Source organism: Rattus norvegicus, chromosome 12, assembly GCF_036323735.1.
Source record: "Rattus norvegicus strain BN/NHsdMcwi chromosome 12, GRCr8, whole genome shotgun sequence".
Lineage (NCBI taxonomy): Eukaryota > Metazoa > Chordata > Mammalia > Rodentia > Muridae > Rattus > Rattus norvegicus.
Window position 1 is genome coordinate 9,808,382 of NC_086030.1, and position 16,471 is coordinate 9,824,852.

Consider the following 16,471-nt stretch of genomic DNA (forward strand, 5'->3'; position numbering starts at 1 on the left):
TACCATACCTGGTGCACAGAGGGAGGGTGATGAGAGTTAATTATAATTCCTGGATGGGCATATCAGTGCCCCGTTTACAGGACAAGATTCAATCATTCATATCTTTCCTTATTCGTTAACATATTTATTAGATCTGGTCTGGATGCCAGACACTATCTTAAAGGACTTTGTGGGGACATGTGGGAGCAGGGAGGTTGACACAGGGTCTCCCGATACAGCCCCTGGCTGTTCTGGAACTCACTAGGTAGAACAAGCTGACCTCGATCTCAGAAATCTGCCTGCCTCCGCCTCCCAACTGCTGAGATTAAAAGTCTGTGTCACTGCGCCTACCTTTCATGTTGTGAAGAAGGTGGCGAATTAGCTATTTCTCATCCGGCAAGGAAGACAGGGAAGTGGCTAGCAGGTTTAAGTCAAAGTCTACGTAGGTTGCTGGGACGTGTTTATTAAAGGATCCAAAGCAGCCTGAATGGCAACAAGCCTTTCCTCATCCCCCTCACTGAGTCTTCAAGGAGCCTTGACTTTAGTTCGGACAAGGAGGGCGGTGGGGGAGGGAGCAGGTCTATTCCAGCCAATCAGACTGACGCAGAGGTGAGGGAAAGGCACCTGAATGGCTCAGATGGTTTAAAAAAAAAAAAATCATGGTGCCTCCCAAGAATTCAGAATCCCTGAATTGCTGTGCTGAGTCTGGGGCCAGGCCTTCCGAAAGATGGGTCTTCACCAGGCAAAATGATTACCTTTGTCTGCAAATCCACGCGTCACCACTTACAAACGCAACCCTCTGCAGCCCACGAGTCAGGGCTCTCAGCGATATGACGTCACACACGAGCTAAACACAGCTGTGTCTCCCCAGCTGGCAACACTTTGCCAAACAAAAATATTTCTCTATACGCAAGACCGAGTTATAAAAAGAATTGCATCCGTGTTTTATCAGCTGTTGTGACAAAAAAAAATGTGGATCCTGGTTCTGTGGGAAGTGACATTTTGTTGACATATGAGGCAACTTCGTGAGATAAGACGTGCAAGACAGGACAAATCACAGCACCAAGGAGGGAGGGATTCGATGCTGCTCTTTGACAGTTTCGGAGTTTTTGTTTCTCTCGAGAAGAATTAGAGAAACATAATGTGGTAAATTAAATGCCAAACTGTGAAGAATTCCAGTTATTGGTGGCACGGAACGCGGGGTGTGTTAGAAGCCTGCGCCATTCTAACCTCTGAGATTTCACGTTTTATGAAGAGTTTCCTATCAGACCAGAGCTCTCCACCTACAACACCTCTTAAAGTCTGATACACACATACATCCTGATTGCTAGTTGTCAAGGAGGAAGCAAATTATCCTGACACTGTTTTTGAAACCTTGAGAGAAGAGATTTTAACGTGATCTCTCACGCTTTGCGAACGACTGCCTTAGGATTTGTTCAGCTAGCTACATCTTCCACAGAAGACAGCAGTCGCTCATAAACCTGCATCCTCTTTTTCAGATGATGGCGTTTGAATCTTAGCCAGTGGGGACACAATTGCACAAAAGGGCGGGGTCTTAAGGGGTGGGGAGGGATGCTGAAATCCCCTTTTCAATTTTCCTTTCATAAGCCCCACACCTAACATTTGAAATCAAGCCATGAATGCGCACGCATTGACGACATGGTTTTAATCTGTCACATCTGAGCTGTTCAGAGAAGATCCTCACAGAATGTTTAAAAGGACTCTTACTAATGGGCATCAGCCCAAGGGAGGGAAACACCACTTAGCATTTTGCTCCGAATGTACTGCACAGCTGGAGTCCACCAGCGGGCTGAAAACGAACAGACTGTTACCTTGTTCAGTTTAACAAGGACACTATGCGAAGCTGAGGGTGACTTTAAGAGACTTAAAACAGTTTATTTTAGAAAGACGTGCAGGAACGACAACAGCTCCTGAGACAGAATCTGCACAATGTCTATTATTACCAAAATAAAGAAGACAAGCTGATATGAGCCCAAGACAGTCTTGCACTTTTCCACTTTTCCCAGTCTATTTCAGCAGCTTCCCCACTGGCTGAACAGTCGCACGTCCCCTAGTCCATTTCAGTGGCACCCCCATCTGCCGGCTGCAGAACTCATTTCCCCCAGTCTATCTCAGCAGCGCCCCCAGCGGCTGGCTGCAGAGCTTCAGTCTAGACAGCCTGGCCTGAGGGAGGTTCAAGAGGGACTGAACGGAAAAGCAGTACAGGTTAGCTCCAATATCAGATTGGAGGCTGCTGGAGTTAGGGGCGGAGAGTGTGGGTTGTGAGAGCTGCAGAGAGGTTGTCCCTGGGAGCCCTGAGGGCAGAAGTTATGGGCAGAGGAATACAGTGGGTTCTGTGGTCCTGAAGCAAGACCCAAAGGGAATTTAAGGCATTTAAAAACATCTCCACGCACAGGGCATCAAGCTAACATTACGTACATAGACCCAAGGGAGACACATTCGAGGAAAATGTCTGAGAACACCCAAATGCACCATGAGGATTAGCTGCTTTGCACCGCCTTCCCCTGAACACAGTCAATCAGGCAAGTCTGGGAAGAGAGCTCTGACTTCCCTTCCCCCACTCTCTTTTTGTGCCACTTGTGTTGAAACCAGGAGGTCACATATTGTAGGCAAATGCTCTCCCATTGAGCTGAAGGTCCGATGTGTGTGTGTGTTGAGGGGGGGGGGGTCCTCTATGGTTCCTCTAGGGGGTCTCTCTAAGATGCCCTGGCTGGCTGTCCTTGAATTTGTAATCCTCCATCCTCAGCCTTCTCAATAACTGAGGCTACAGGCTTGCACTGCCAAGGCCTTTCATCAGCAAATGGATGCAAGACAAAATGAACAACTTTAAGGGAAAAATAAAGGTGAGCCTATTCACAGAAGCAAAACAACTGTCTAGAAATCAGTCTAAAATCCTGGGCTTGGATTTGACAAAAGCTTGAAAACATTGATTTAAATATGTTCAGCGGGGCCGACAAGATGGCCCAGAAGGTAAAGGCATTTGCCACCGAATCCGACAACCTGAGTTCAATCCTGAAATCCACGTGGTGGAAGGAAAGAACCCGCTCCCACAAGTCACCCTATGACCTTCTCGAAGGTCTCAGCAGACGTATGCCTCACCCTCCCATGAAGGAAATAAAGGTAAGAAGAAAATCACTATGCTCAGCAGACTGAAGAGAAAACAAAGGCAACAAAGTAAATACAACCCAGAAAAGGGTCGCGTGGACAAAGAGATGGATACATTACTAAAATGGAACCAGTAAGAAATTATGGAACTGAAAAACACAGCAGCCAAATTTAAATGTTCATGGCAGCATCCAGCAGTGCACTGAAGCATGAAGAGGAAAGAAGCAGCGAACTTCATTTGGCATTGTTAGACCGAATGCACAAGAGTAAAAAAAATAAATAAAGGAAAAGGGAGTAGAATCTAAGAGATTTATAGTCTTATCAAGGGGACTAACCTATTCCACAAGAAAAACTTGTCAAGGTTGAGGAGAAACACACACAGACAAATAAAAGGATTCTCTCTCTCTCTCTTTCTCTCTCTCTCTTCCTCTTTCTCTCTCTCTCTCTCTCTCTCTCTCTCTCTCTCTCTCTCTCAAACTTCAGAAGGACAAAGAGAGTCTAAAAAGCAGGAAAGGAGAAGTTGCTTCTTCACATTCAAGATGACCGAGATATCTCAGCAGAAACCATGCAGGTCAAATAGAAGTGGGGTGGTGCATTTAATGCCATAAAGGAAAATACATGTCAGTAGAGACCGATATATCCAGCAAAAGTGTGCCTCAAAAGTAATAGGGTGGGGACTGGAGAGATGGCTCATTGGTTAACAGCACTGGCTTCTCCTACAGAAAACCTGGGTTTGACTCCCAGCACCCACATGGTGGCTCACAATCATCTCTAACTCCACTTCCAGGGCACCTGATGGCCTCTTCTGGCTTCTGCGGACACTGAGCGCATGTACTAACAGACATGCATGCAGGTAAAACACTCACACATATAAAATTAAAAATCGAGAGGAGAGGGTGGGGGCTGGGCTTGCTGGCGTGTGCTGTGATCCCAGTACTGGAGGTGGAGACAAAAAAATGATCCTTGAGGCTCACTGGTCATCCAGATCCAAGAGAGACCCTGTCTCAAACAGTGACAAAAAAAATCAAGGTAGATGGGGACCAAAGAACCACACCTTAGGTTGACATCTTCTCTCCACATGCACACACTAACAGCTTCCAGTGCTAGAGTGATGTTGAATGCTCAGGCCTAGAAAATATATTTATCTCGCCCCTGCAGGACTCAGCGAACACCACCGAAGAGGTCACAGAGAGAATGTAAGAGTCGGAGGAGGAAGAGGAGCCTTGTGGGGTGGAGTCTTTCAGATGCCGCAGGGCCTTTGCACTCATGAACTGCAGCTGCTCTGACATCAGACGTGCATCAGACCCAGGCAGGATTAGACCCATCTCAAGCCTTCATAGATGCAAGACAGACCCATGCATCCCACCCCTCCCTGGGGATGTATAGGCTGTTAATGGCTGCTGAGTGTAGGGGACCTTTAATTCAGTGGTCTTGTAAGGCTAAGTGAGCCTTAGCTACCAGGAGACCCCCAAATGAGACTCAAGAATGGAGTTCGATGCAAAAGCAAGAGGTTTATTGTTCCAGAACTCTGGGGTCATCCTGCACCCAGAGGAGAGGTGACCCCCTTCTCTTCCTTTCATAAGATTTTTATACAATTTTTAAGGGCAGATTATAGCAATACCAATTAGGATCGCAATGACTGGTGGTCATGGTGACCTTTACATTAATTGGCTGGGCAGGGAGGGGGACTCAGGGACCCTCCCTAAGGCCCGGCGCAAAGTTCCAAGTCAGGACCCTCTCTCAGTGTAGCCTCTGGTATGCTACTATAAATAACCCCTCACCCATGTGCATGTAAGTAGCTCTACTCAAAGTCAATGGGTCACCCCCCAAATCAGTCAATTATTAAATAAAATAAAGGGAAATAACTAGCTAGGAAGAGGATGACAGTCATACAGGGTGAGGGGGACAAGAAAGCAATGAAGGGGACTATGACTAAAACAAATTATGCACATGTATGACATCGTCAAAATGTCATGAAATACATAGGAGAAAGTGTGAGGTGCTCCAGGATAAACAAAAACCAAAGAGCCTGCCCCAAAGCATGCTCTAGAAAAGGATAAACAAAATGATGTCATAAATTAACCTGCATAAAAAAGATCTTCATTAAAGATTAATACATGGACAAGCTCAAGACTCAATATTATTGCTACTTTTTTTTTTTTTAAAGGAACCTTTGATTTTTTTTTCTTTTCTTTTTTTCTTTTTGGAGCTGGGGACCGAACCCAGGGCCTTGCGCTTGCTAGGCCAAGCGCTCTACCACTGAGCTAAATCCTCAAACCCCTTCGACCTCTTAAAAATGGGAGGCAAACAATTGAAACAAGGGAGAGACAGAAGGTTCCAGAACAGGAAAGCAGACGTCAGTACTTCTGAGAAAGTCAAAGGCCCCCGCTTGACCTGTAGTCAACACTCAAAAAGAAAAGCATTTGCAAATGCATACACAAAGGATGTAGCATGCAGTTTTGAGTCATGATCACGGAAGTAACGTATGATTCACGTGCTCCTTGGTAGATGCGTGCCCGCTCTACAGCATCAATGAGTTACACGCAGGGTAACGCAGTGAGGTACCATCGTGATGGGAAGCACTGCGCTGGGGCGCTGGGGATGGTTTAGACGAAGATGTAGTGTGGGCCACGCTTTGAGTGTCCTCAAAGAAAAAGTGAACGCGGCTTCACTTTGCTGAGCATTGCCTAACTCCAAAGACAACGTGGCTACAGGGAGAAATGATGTCTGTGCTGGCCTGAGCCTAAGATCTTTCCAGTTCCCCTGAGTCACCCTTGGAAACCCTGGCAGGTATAAACAAACGTTGGTTCGTAACACTGGGAGCACCAAGCTAAGGAAGACCGGCTAGTAAAGTCAGACTCCCACAGGCTTTTTGCAAGGGGATTTAACAACTTCGCTTTGGGCAGAAAAACCTGGGTCCTGAGAAGAGGCTGCCCACAGCGGGGGGGGAAAAAAAGAGCAGATTAAATCCTTCTGTGGTCTCACTAGTGTTGCTGTAACAAGAAGTATCTTTTTTTTTTTTTTTTCTTGCATGTGCAAAAGTAGCAGGCTCTGAACAGGAGACACCAGAATGACAAAAATCACGAGGGAACGGGAGGGAGAAAGGCTTCCCATAGTGAGAATCCACAGCGTCAGACTGCACCAGTGTCTTTACACATAGAATGTCCCAGGCCCAGGGCTCATAACCGCAGCAAACCTTTATGCCTCTATGTGTTTCTTGTTCTTCGGCAAACAGAAAGATAAGGTTTTAATTCTAGTGATAAGGAAACCAAGGGACAGAGTTCATGTGGTTAGTAGACTTTTGTCTCCCAGATGCAAGAGATTTAATCCAATTTTAGACCTTTTTGATTTTCTCACAGTTGAACATGTTTTACTAAATTTACTTTGTAATGTTATGTGCATGCGCTGTAATTAACTCCTCTCACACCTCCCCGCTCTCCCTCTCTTTCTCCATTCATGACCTCTTTTCCTTTATAAATATGCATTTATAAATACAACTTGCTGGGTCCATTAATTGCTATTAAAAACATATGTATATGTTTTTAGAGCTGACCACTTGGAATTGGATAACCAGTTAGGGGGCCCATCGCTGGAGAACACTAATTCTCCCTTTCCCAATTAATGACTATTAATCGCCCGTAGCTCATAATCTAGAAATGGGACCTCCATCCACATTGTCTTGTCAACAGGTACCATCATCTGGGATGAGCCCAAAGGACTGGTTCAGAGATTAGGAAACTGGTTATCAGGGAGTTAAAGTGAACCACTCATGGTCAGAGTAGTAGTTATGGAACTTGGATGACAAAGCCAGGTCCTAGAGTCACTTCCAAAACTGTGGCTTGCTTTGTAGGGGCATCTGTGAAAATGGAGAGATTGGAAAATTATTTATATCTCTTTTTACGTATATGAGCGTTTTGCCTACATGCATGTTTATACAGAAGTCAGAAGATGGCGTCGGATCCCTTGGAACTGGAATTTGTGGACAGTCGTGAACTTCTACATGGGTCCTAGAAGCGAACCCGAGTCCTCTGGGCCACTAGGTAAACAATCCACATCCTGTCTCAACAAGTACTCCTAACCACTGAACCATCTCTCCAGACCAAAACTTTTTAAAAAGAAAAAAGGACCAATGTTTAATATCTGTTGCTAATTGGATACATTCTCATCACCCAAAGCAGATCCCAGACCTACAGAAGGCGGCGCCTCCTCACTCAGGCTTAAAAATTACACCGCACCTCGAACAACTAATGTACAAATAAATACAGAACTGATTGTGGACATGAAAAGTCAGGAAGGCTACCCTTGCCAAGAACCGGTGTGGGAGGAAGTGTTATTAAATATTTATCAGCACCAATGTACAATAGGAGCTCTTGTGCCAAACATGTAAAGTCCTTGCCCCCAAGGAGTTGTGTCAGCTCTAAAGCTGGTCCGTCTGGAAATGCATGTTGTGGTGCTTTGTGAGGTAAACAGTCCGTGCCGCGACCTGGACAAGTTATCGTTTGCATAAGCTTTTTTTTTTTTTTAGGACAAATACTTAAATACTTAATACTTGATATACTTTTTTAAAAAATATATTATTTATTTAATGTATGTGAGGATACTGTAGCTGTCTTCAGACACACCAGAAGAGGGCAGCAGATCCCATTACAGATGGTTGTGAGCCACCATGTGGTTGCTGGGAATTGAACTGAGGACCTCTGGAAGAGCATCCAGTGCTCTTAACCACTGAGCCATCTCTCCAGTCCCAATACTTGATATACTTAAATATTTATGCAAGAGTGTTGCGTGCTGTGGCCGTGTTGATCATTTTCAAAGTTTCCCTCTTTCTTCCCTCTCCCGTTGCTTTACTCTATCTGTCCACACAGCACAGTCCCTCGGGGTTGGGCGGGCGGCACCCTCAACGATGCCAACCCTGGAAAGCTTTGATTGTGTGATTCTGTAGAATACACTGTCAGGTGATCTGAGGCAGTCTTGCTCATAGGAACCAGACAAATTAGTAATGGCACACATGTCAAGCCCATTAGGTAATTTGATTCAACAAACGATAAGCTGATAGCACCTTTATCCAGGGTGTGGTAGGAGGAGACACGGAAAGCATGAGGCTGCCTTTGATGGAAAAACATTTAACTTAGCTCAGAGGTCCTGAGAAAGATATTACATTTATCACGTACATGAGTCTGCCCAGGGTTTGAATTGCCAAAGGAAGATGCTATTCAGGAAGGCCAGACTAAAACAGCAGCAATGTGACCAGGGAGAGTTATTATAATAAAAAAAGAATGCAGAATTAGTCATCAACATCTCCATGGACGTTTCAATGAATGGAAATCATTATAGAAAGGCATGACTAGTCAAAAGACAGAGAACATCAGACTGAGGGGTGCCCAGCCCCAGCTGATACATCTATTACACATCCCTACACCTAAGCCTCAGGGATCATCACAGAAGAGGGAGTGGAATGATTTTCAGAGCCAGGGGACCAGGAAGTCTGCTGGAAGACAGTGTCTTCGTTATGACAGAGAAGCCGCACCCGTGAGAGCACAACAATATGGCCGCCTAAAGGAGAGCAAGGGCAATGCCTATAACATGAAATATCACAAGTCTCCTAGAGGGAGAAGGACAGGAAATTAATGTCTGTGGAGAAGGGAAGAACCAGTCTTCTCTACAGAAAAGCCCCTGATGGGGTTATCCAATCTCTGCGGGTCAGATCTGAGCATATGAATAGACCAGGGATATTAAATAAATTCAGTAGGGGTGTGTGTGTGTGTGTGTGTGTGTGTGTGTGTGTGTGCGCGCGCGCTCGTGTATAACAATAATAATTATAGATTAAGAGGTCATAGATTTTTGAGGGAGTGAAAGGTTATGGAAGGAGTTGGAGGAGGAGAGCGAGGGAGGAAAGTTATGTAAATACAGTAGTCTCATGAAATGCTCAAAAAACATTTAAAATTCAATTTAAAAGACCACAGGCAAAACTTCATCCCTCCCTCCCTCCCTCCCTTCCTTCCCTTCTTCATTCATGTGATGTATGGATTCTGCATTCAAAGGCTTGGCGCGGGGTTGGGGATTTAGCTCAGTGGTAGAGCGCTTGCCTAGGAAGCGCAAGGCCCTGGGTTCGGTCCCCAGCTCCGAAAAAAAGAACCAAACAAACAAACAAAACAAACAAACAAACAAACAAAAAAACCAAAGGCTTGGCGCATCCGTGGAAAATGGCAATACCAGTGCATCGATGCAGGATTGAATGACAGATTTAAAGGCTGGACGTGTGCAGGTCTATGAGACAACAGGGGCAGTAAATTATCTGTCAGTGCGAGCATAAAGGACAATCTGAGCAGCAAAAGCACAATACTTGAGAGTGGCCTTGAAATTGAACACGAATCACAGGAAACCACGGTGGACAGATGAGGTCATCTTGGTGAGGACATCAGGGCGAGGAGTAGCTGGGACTCAATGGGGCTTGACCAAACGTTCAAGGAAGAAGCAGGCGTAGGCGCCTTCCCTCTGGGCAAAGGCTCATCCGGCCTAACCCTGAAAGCAACAGTGAGTACAGGAGAGGAACACTCCAAAAGAAATCCACCTAGCCGCAGATTAAACCGGTGGGAGGGATGGGGTGGGGGCGGTCCTTAATAAAATGCAGGCTTGTGATTGGCTCCTGGAAGGAAGCCCTTAAGGCAGTGTTTCTCAACCTGTGGATAGAAAGGACTTTCTTTGGGGGTTGAATGACCCTTTCACAGGGTTTGCATATCAGATATCCTGCATATCAGATCTTCACATCACTGTTCATAACAATATGGAGATTACAGTTCTGAAGTAGCAGCAACTATAGTTATAGTTGGGGGATGGGAGTCGTCACACCTGGAGGAACTGTATTAAAGGGTCACAGCGTTAGGAAGGTCGAGAACCACTGACTTAAGGCATGGGAACACACTACTGGCCTCTGTTAACACGCGTGTGGAAAGAGGAGAGTGCGGGGCAGCTCATGAGGGGAAGGTGGCGTCTGCATCCCCTGAGCATGCTGAGAAGCCTGCACAGGTGGAGACTAAACAACTAGTCAGAACAGCTAATGGGTTGGAGAGACGGCTCCGCGCTTAAGAGCATGAGCATGGATTGCTCTTCCAGAGAACCCGGGTTTGATTCCCACCACCCGCATCAAGCACTTCACATCCACCTGTAACTCAGGGTTCATGTGCGCATAGCACCCCCAAAATAAACACAATTTAAAACAATAAAATTTTTTTTTTCTTTTCTTTTTTTTTCAGAGCTGGGGACCGAACCCAGGGCCTTGCGCTCGCTAGGCAACCGCTCTACCACTGAGCCAAATCCCCAACCCCAACAATAAAAATTTTTTTTAAAAAAAACTAACACTTAAGGCCGGGAGATAACATAAACATAAGTAAAATTTACTAGAAGGAGCGGGTGCATATGCATATTTCTTTACATGGTAGAGTTGGTACACTGTCATTTTTAAAATAAAATACATTACTTATACAAGATGTACAGGTGCCTAATACCAACAACTATATACTTAGTAACGGATTTCTAATCAGTTTCTGATTTTCGGTGAGGACATTTGCTTTCAATAGGGCAATAGGCATGAATCGAGTTGGATTTTAAAGGTGCAGTCAACTACCGTCACACTGCCCATAGGATTCCTCACAACTCACAAATCTTAGAAATTTGTGGATTTTTTTGGGGGGGGGGGTTCTTTTTTTTGGAGCTGGGGACCAAACCCAGGGCCTTGCACTTCCTAGGCAAGCGCTCTACCACTGAGCTAAATCCCCAACCCCAGAAATTTGTGGACTTTTAAGTGAATTCACACTGCTCCGAATCTTAAAAATACGGAGCAGTGTGAAAACCTGTTAGCTCAGGACATTCCAGGGCCTCTTACACAGTTCCTGGTTCAGGCAGCAGGGAGACAGCCAGCGAGGCTCACTCGCTTTCCCAGAACAAACTTTGCCTTTCGAGTGCCTTAGCTCAAAGGATCACTGAAAAGTTCATATCAGGCAAATCCTCCTGAGACTGGAGGATCCCGAGTTTTATCCCTCAGGGGTGAACGTGCCATACAGCTTTACTGAAAAGGCTTCTAATCTGATGTGATCCCTGTAAGGACATCTGGGTGACAGTGATGATCCAGGTTAGCCTGATCTCCAACTGTGAGGCCATCCTGTCAAGTTTGTTATATGTGTATAGGGTTAAAGGGTGTTTGCATCATCCAGAAAAAGTCTCCCCAGACTAGGGTTTCTCTGCAGCAGGTTAATCTGAAGACCCGCTCTACTAGAACCAGATTAAACTCGCTGTCTGTCTGTCTGTCGGTCTGTCTGCCTGCCTGCCTGCCTGCCTACCTACCTACCTACCTATCTACCTATCTGGAGCTCTATTTGTACCATCAGTGCACAAGATTTAAATAAGTAAAATGTGTGTTTCTCAGTAACCACAAGCTCCTGGTTCTCATGAGCGCTCAGGGTGACCACAAGCTTAAAGGCAGTCATCTCAGGTGGACTTTGGATTGGTTTTTGGGAGATCAGTGACAGGTCTGATAAAAAGAGCATAGACATCCAGATACCAGAAGAAGCAGAACAGGCCAACGGAAGATGAGAGGGAGATGCTGAGGACACAGTGAAAGAATCTGAAAGGCTCACTGAGACTGACCGGCAGGCTACAGCACATTGACAGAGCAAGTACAGGGAAATCTCAAACATTAAGGTGGCTGACAAGGTATTTCAAGAATGGGGACATCTAGCCCCTGCACAGTGATTCGTGCCTGTAATCCCAGCATTAAGGAGACTGAGACGTGAGCACCAAGAGTTTGAGGCCATCCTGGGCTACATAGCAAGACCCTGTCTCCAGATAAAACCTCGACAAGAAACAGGGTGTGGTGGCACATGCCTTTAGTCCTGGTTCTCAGGAGGCAGAGACAGGCAGATCTCTGTGAGTTCAAGTACAGCCTGATCTACACAGAATCCCGGACTAGCTCAGAACATTATCTAAAAGCAAACAAACACACAAACAGAGCAAAACAATAAACCCAACAAGCAAACAAAGCCAGTATAAGTATTATATAAAAGTTTCTTGTACTGAGTATATTAATCGTAGAGTCTCCTCTCTTGATAGCCTGGAAATCTGCATAGGGACACTTTTGTGTTTGAGTTTTATTCACAGAAACCAAGGAAGGGAGCTTGAATTCCACGTCTGATTCCACGGGCGAGAGACAGTGAGACACAAACCCACAAATGGCCCCAGTAGAGCATTAGCAGAAGCAAGCTCAGAAGCCGGAGGACATGCTGCCCTTGAACAGCTCAGACATCACAGCGTCTGGCAACCCATGAGAAAAAAAAATGCTCCCAGCCAACATTTGGGTGGTTGGAATTGATGTGAGTTTCTCTTCCGCAATTGTTCCTCTCCGGTTTGTTTTGTTTTAGTGGGGGTGGGGGTGGGGGCAGGGAGGGACTGGGGTGGGGATGGGGGTGGGGTCAAAGGGGTTAAGTAGGCTATACCGAATAAGAGCAACCTCCATTACAGTAAAGCCACACCAAAGTAAACGACCACTCCTTTATCTTCCAGTTTCTGAACTTAAGAAATTCAGCTATCTCTTTACAAATGTATTCTTTTCAGCGCCTTTTCCAAATATCAGTTCACTAGTATTCACTGTTTCTTAGGTCTTTGCCGGTCTCTTCACGAGTTTCAGGTGGATACAGGACTTTCAGGTGGGTAGCTTTTTAAACTGAAGAGCACACAAAGTAATAAGGCGACATCTTTTGGGAGTGCTCGCTGAAATCTGATAACCCCACGGGTTAACTAGAAGCTAAGAAGTTGTAAACAAAATTTTTTTATGTCCTGTATTAAATTTTCTTTCTTAACATTTACTAAGTTATTTTTCCAAGATACACCTGACTTTCCTTTGAAAGACAAGAGAGCACGGTGCTCAGTTAGTAAGAACCATGAACTAAGCTTGTCTTTCAAAGGAGACATAGCTATCGACCTCTCCCCTCCAGAGACGTTTATATAGGAGCCCAGCTATTTGCTCTTCTCTTGGAAGATACCAAAGCCAAATGAACCAAGACCCCCCTCTCTCACACGGGATGCTGTTCTCTTCAAAGAAACACATTTTCTGTCTGAAGAATGAACTGAAAATTGAGGCCATCGAAGATCTGGATGCTGCTACCCATGCGTCTCCATCCAGCTGCACCAATCACCAGTGTCTGAGCAACCGGAAGGACTCAGAGACGAACAGCGCGGATAGGGAGATGCCTGGCCCCGCAGCAAAGGTGTGAGCGCTCTTCACTCTTTTCTTTTCTCCCCACAGAAATGCCCCAGATGTCCTCTCTGGGTCTCTGTGATGAGCTTGTGACACTCAGACGCCGGCAGAGCGTGCTACAAGCTGTCTGTGCAGCTCTGTGTTTCTTCGTCTGTTAAAAGGGCGCCGACCTTCGGTACAGTTATTTTCATAATTCATTAATTCTCTGACTCTCTGTTGTGCTCCCTGCCAAGGGAGTAGTTTTCTTGCATATATTCTTCAACCCCCTGTTGTTGTAAAATTATAAAAAAATAAAAACTGTCTTTTACCCCCCTCTAGATCAGTGCCCCAAGGTGTCTGGTAGATATCTTGCCAGAAACACACATCCCAATTCCGTGGCGGCCCCTCTGCCACCACACACTCTCCCAAACTCAATTTTCCACATGAAAAAAACACACAACACAATAACCTTTGACCCAATTGGTAAGATATAATTACCCACCCAAACATACAAAGCCCAGTACACATCCACCCCTTAAGAACATTAATAACAACCTGTAAATACACAGAGTGGGATCTTAATGCCAGCTTCCATTTTCTCTCTTCCGTGGCTACCCTCTCTGTCCCTCCGGTCTCTCCTCTTTCCATTCCAGTCTCTTCCTCTTTCTTCAAACTTTTCTCCCGCCCATCCTTCCTTCTCGTCCAATGACAGGCCTTCTTCTATCCCATACCTGCCCTCACCTGTATTTTACAAATTAAATGGGGAGAAGGTTCTGGTGAAGTCACCTGAGTCCTGAGTATGTGGCAGGGCAGCTGTCCTTGGGGCAGCAGAATTAGCATCAAAATACAGATAACTCCAGGGCAAACCACAACAATCCCCCCCAAAACAGTCACCCAGCTTCTGCAGTTAAAGCCATAAAGAGTGGAGCAAATCCTTAAGACTCAAAGTCACGCTTGTACGAGTGATAAGTAGGAAGTCAAAGCCCAAGAGCATCGTGTGAAAGGTTAACTGAGGCCAGGGGACCAGGACATGTGTGCTGTGACAGAGCTGTGATGGGGAAACTGCACCCAGAAGACATGAACGATATGCTCACACAACCAAGACTCACACAATGTCTGTCTTAGTTAGGGTTTTACTGCTGTGAAGAGACACCATGATCAAATGCAACTCATAAAGAGCAACATTTAACTGGGGCTGGCTTACAGATCCAGAGGTTCAGTCCATTATCATCGAGGCAGAATGGCAGCATCCAGGCAGGCACAGTGCAGGAGGAGCTGAGAGTTCTACATCTTGTTCAAAAGGCAAAGAGGAGAAGACTGGTTTCCAGGGAGCTTAGTACCAGGGTCTTAAAGCCCATGCCCACAGTGGCACACTTCTTCCAACAAGGCCCCACCTCCTAATAGTGCCACTCCCTGGGCCAAGCATAGTCAAACCACCACAATGTCGATAGCAGCCAACGTGGCAGCATGGGCTGCCGAAATTTCACAAGGCCTCACTCCTAGATGAAGAGAGAGGGAGAGAGGGAGAGTCCATTTTCACCTGGGATTAGTCTCCTGGTAGGTCATTTAGTCCCAAGTGGTCAGCCTAAACACAGGTACATATGAGCAATACCAAACAGGGTCGGGAGGTTATATATGTGTGTGATAATAATAGACAGAAAAAGGTCGTACATGTGGCAGGGAGTAGGGAGGCACGGGAGGAGCAGAGGGAAGAGGGAGGGTTGGAAATGACATAAAGACAGATGGTATGACTTAGGAGATCCTCAAAAGTCCATTTAAATAAGAAAGATAGGGGTTGGGGATTTAGCTCAGTGGTAGAGCGCTTGACTAGCAAGCACAAGGCCCTGGGTTCGGTCCCCAGCTCCAGGAAAGAAAAAAAAAGAAAAGAAAAGAAAGATAATGTCTGTCAGAGAGATGACGCAAGTTTTACTGACTTTGAAAACTGGGTAAAACAGCTGTCAGTGTTTAGACTTGGCAAACATCCCAGGTTAAGGATTCCAAGGAACTTGAAAAATATATATATATATATATATCGTTATCCCCAAATCAAATTCTAATAATTTAGAAGTAGAGTATTTCTATATTTTGTATGTTCTTTCCAAAACCCACATTGAACTTTAATTTTCATGGGTGTGGTAATAAAAAACGGGGCCTTAAGCTAACTCCCCGAGGCGCATGCCTGTCATGCCAGTCTTTGGAACTGAGTCTGAGGCAACATACCAGACCTTGTCTCAACAATAAAGCAAAACGCACAAACAGATAAAGGTTGGCAGAAACAGTGGCTCCAAGAGTGGATTAACACTAATGTTTTGGAAATGGGTCAGTAATAGAGGCTGCTAATAAAGGAGTAAGTCTCTCCTCTCTCCTCTCCTCTCCTCTCTCCTCTCCTCTCCTCTCCTCTCCTCTCCCTCTCCCTCCCCTTCCCCTCCCCCCCTTCTCTCTGGCAACTACTGCTTAAACACTAAGGAGAGAAACAATGCCACTCTGGATAAAATTCACGGTTTCACATTTATAGTTTTATTTAAAACTCCACAGTACTCCCCAGTCCTATTGCATAGCATTTAAACAGCTGTTATGCACCAGCCCCGTTCAGCAATGAGTACATGCCTCAGGGTGGTCCACTGAGATCATAATTACAGTGTAGAGGAGATTAGGGGCTCATAAACATTGTAGTTCAGGGAAGGGACAGAATTCCAGTCGACTGACTAAATGTGAATTTTGTGTGGCCCCTTTTGCGTTTTAATGCATTTCACGGCGTTTTAAATCATGAACTTCCACAATGAGAAAGAAGCTCCTAAACATGGAGCTCAACTAGAGCGGCAGACAGAGTAGTGGATTTTCTACTTCCCGTCCCTCTCGACACACTCATTTTCAAAGGCGATGAAAACAACCAGCACTGCTCCCTTGTAAGCTGCATCCGTTAAGGATGCTATAGTGAGATGCGGTCACTGGGATACGCAACGAGGTGCAGATCACACGGGGCAAAGAGAACTGCACCAAGGCGCCAGCGTTCAGCACCGTTTAGATCTCTCAGCACTGGGGTTGGGGATTTAGCTCAGTGGTAGACCTTTCTAACTTAGTAGATGACATCAACCAAATTTCCCATCCACTCCAACCTAGCGCCCAGATACAGGCCCA

At 45.6% G+C, this 16,471-nt stretch overlaps 1 long non-coding RNA gene across 5 annotated transcripts in view; it reads left to right on the plus strand.

The window, feature by feature from the left end:
* Nucleotides 1–13,671, plus strand: part of LOC102546827 (uncharacterized) — a 48,962-nt gene extending 35,291 nt beyond the window's left edge. For 3 of the 5 annotated variants that reach the window (XR_005491678.2, XR_010056681.1, XR_005491679.2), the window contains 3 exons: nucleotides 3,893–3,958; nucleotides 4,264–12,470; nucleotides 12,756–13,671. This is a non-coding gene — a long non-coding RNA (uncharacterized LOC102546827). Of the gene's footprint in view, nucleotides 1–3,827; nucleotides 3,959–4,263; nucleotides 12,471–12,755 lie in introns of all 5 variants that reach the window. The other 2 variants (XR_010056680.1, XR_010056682.1) reach the window with 1 other exon arrangement.
* Nucleotides 13,672–16,471: the final 2,800 nt, after the last annotated feature.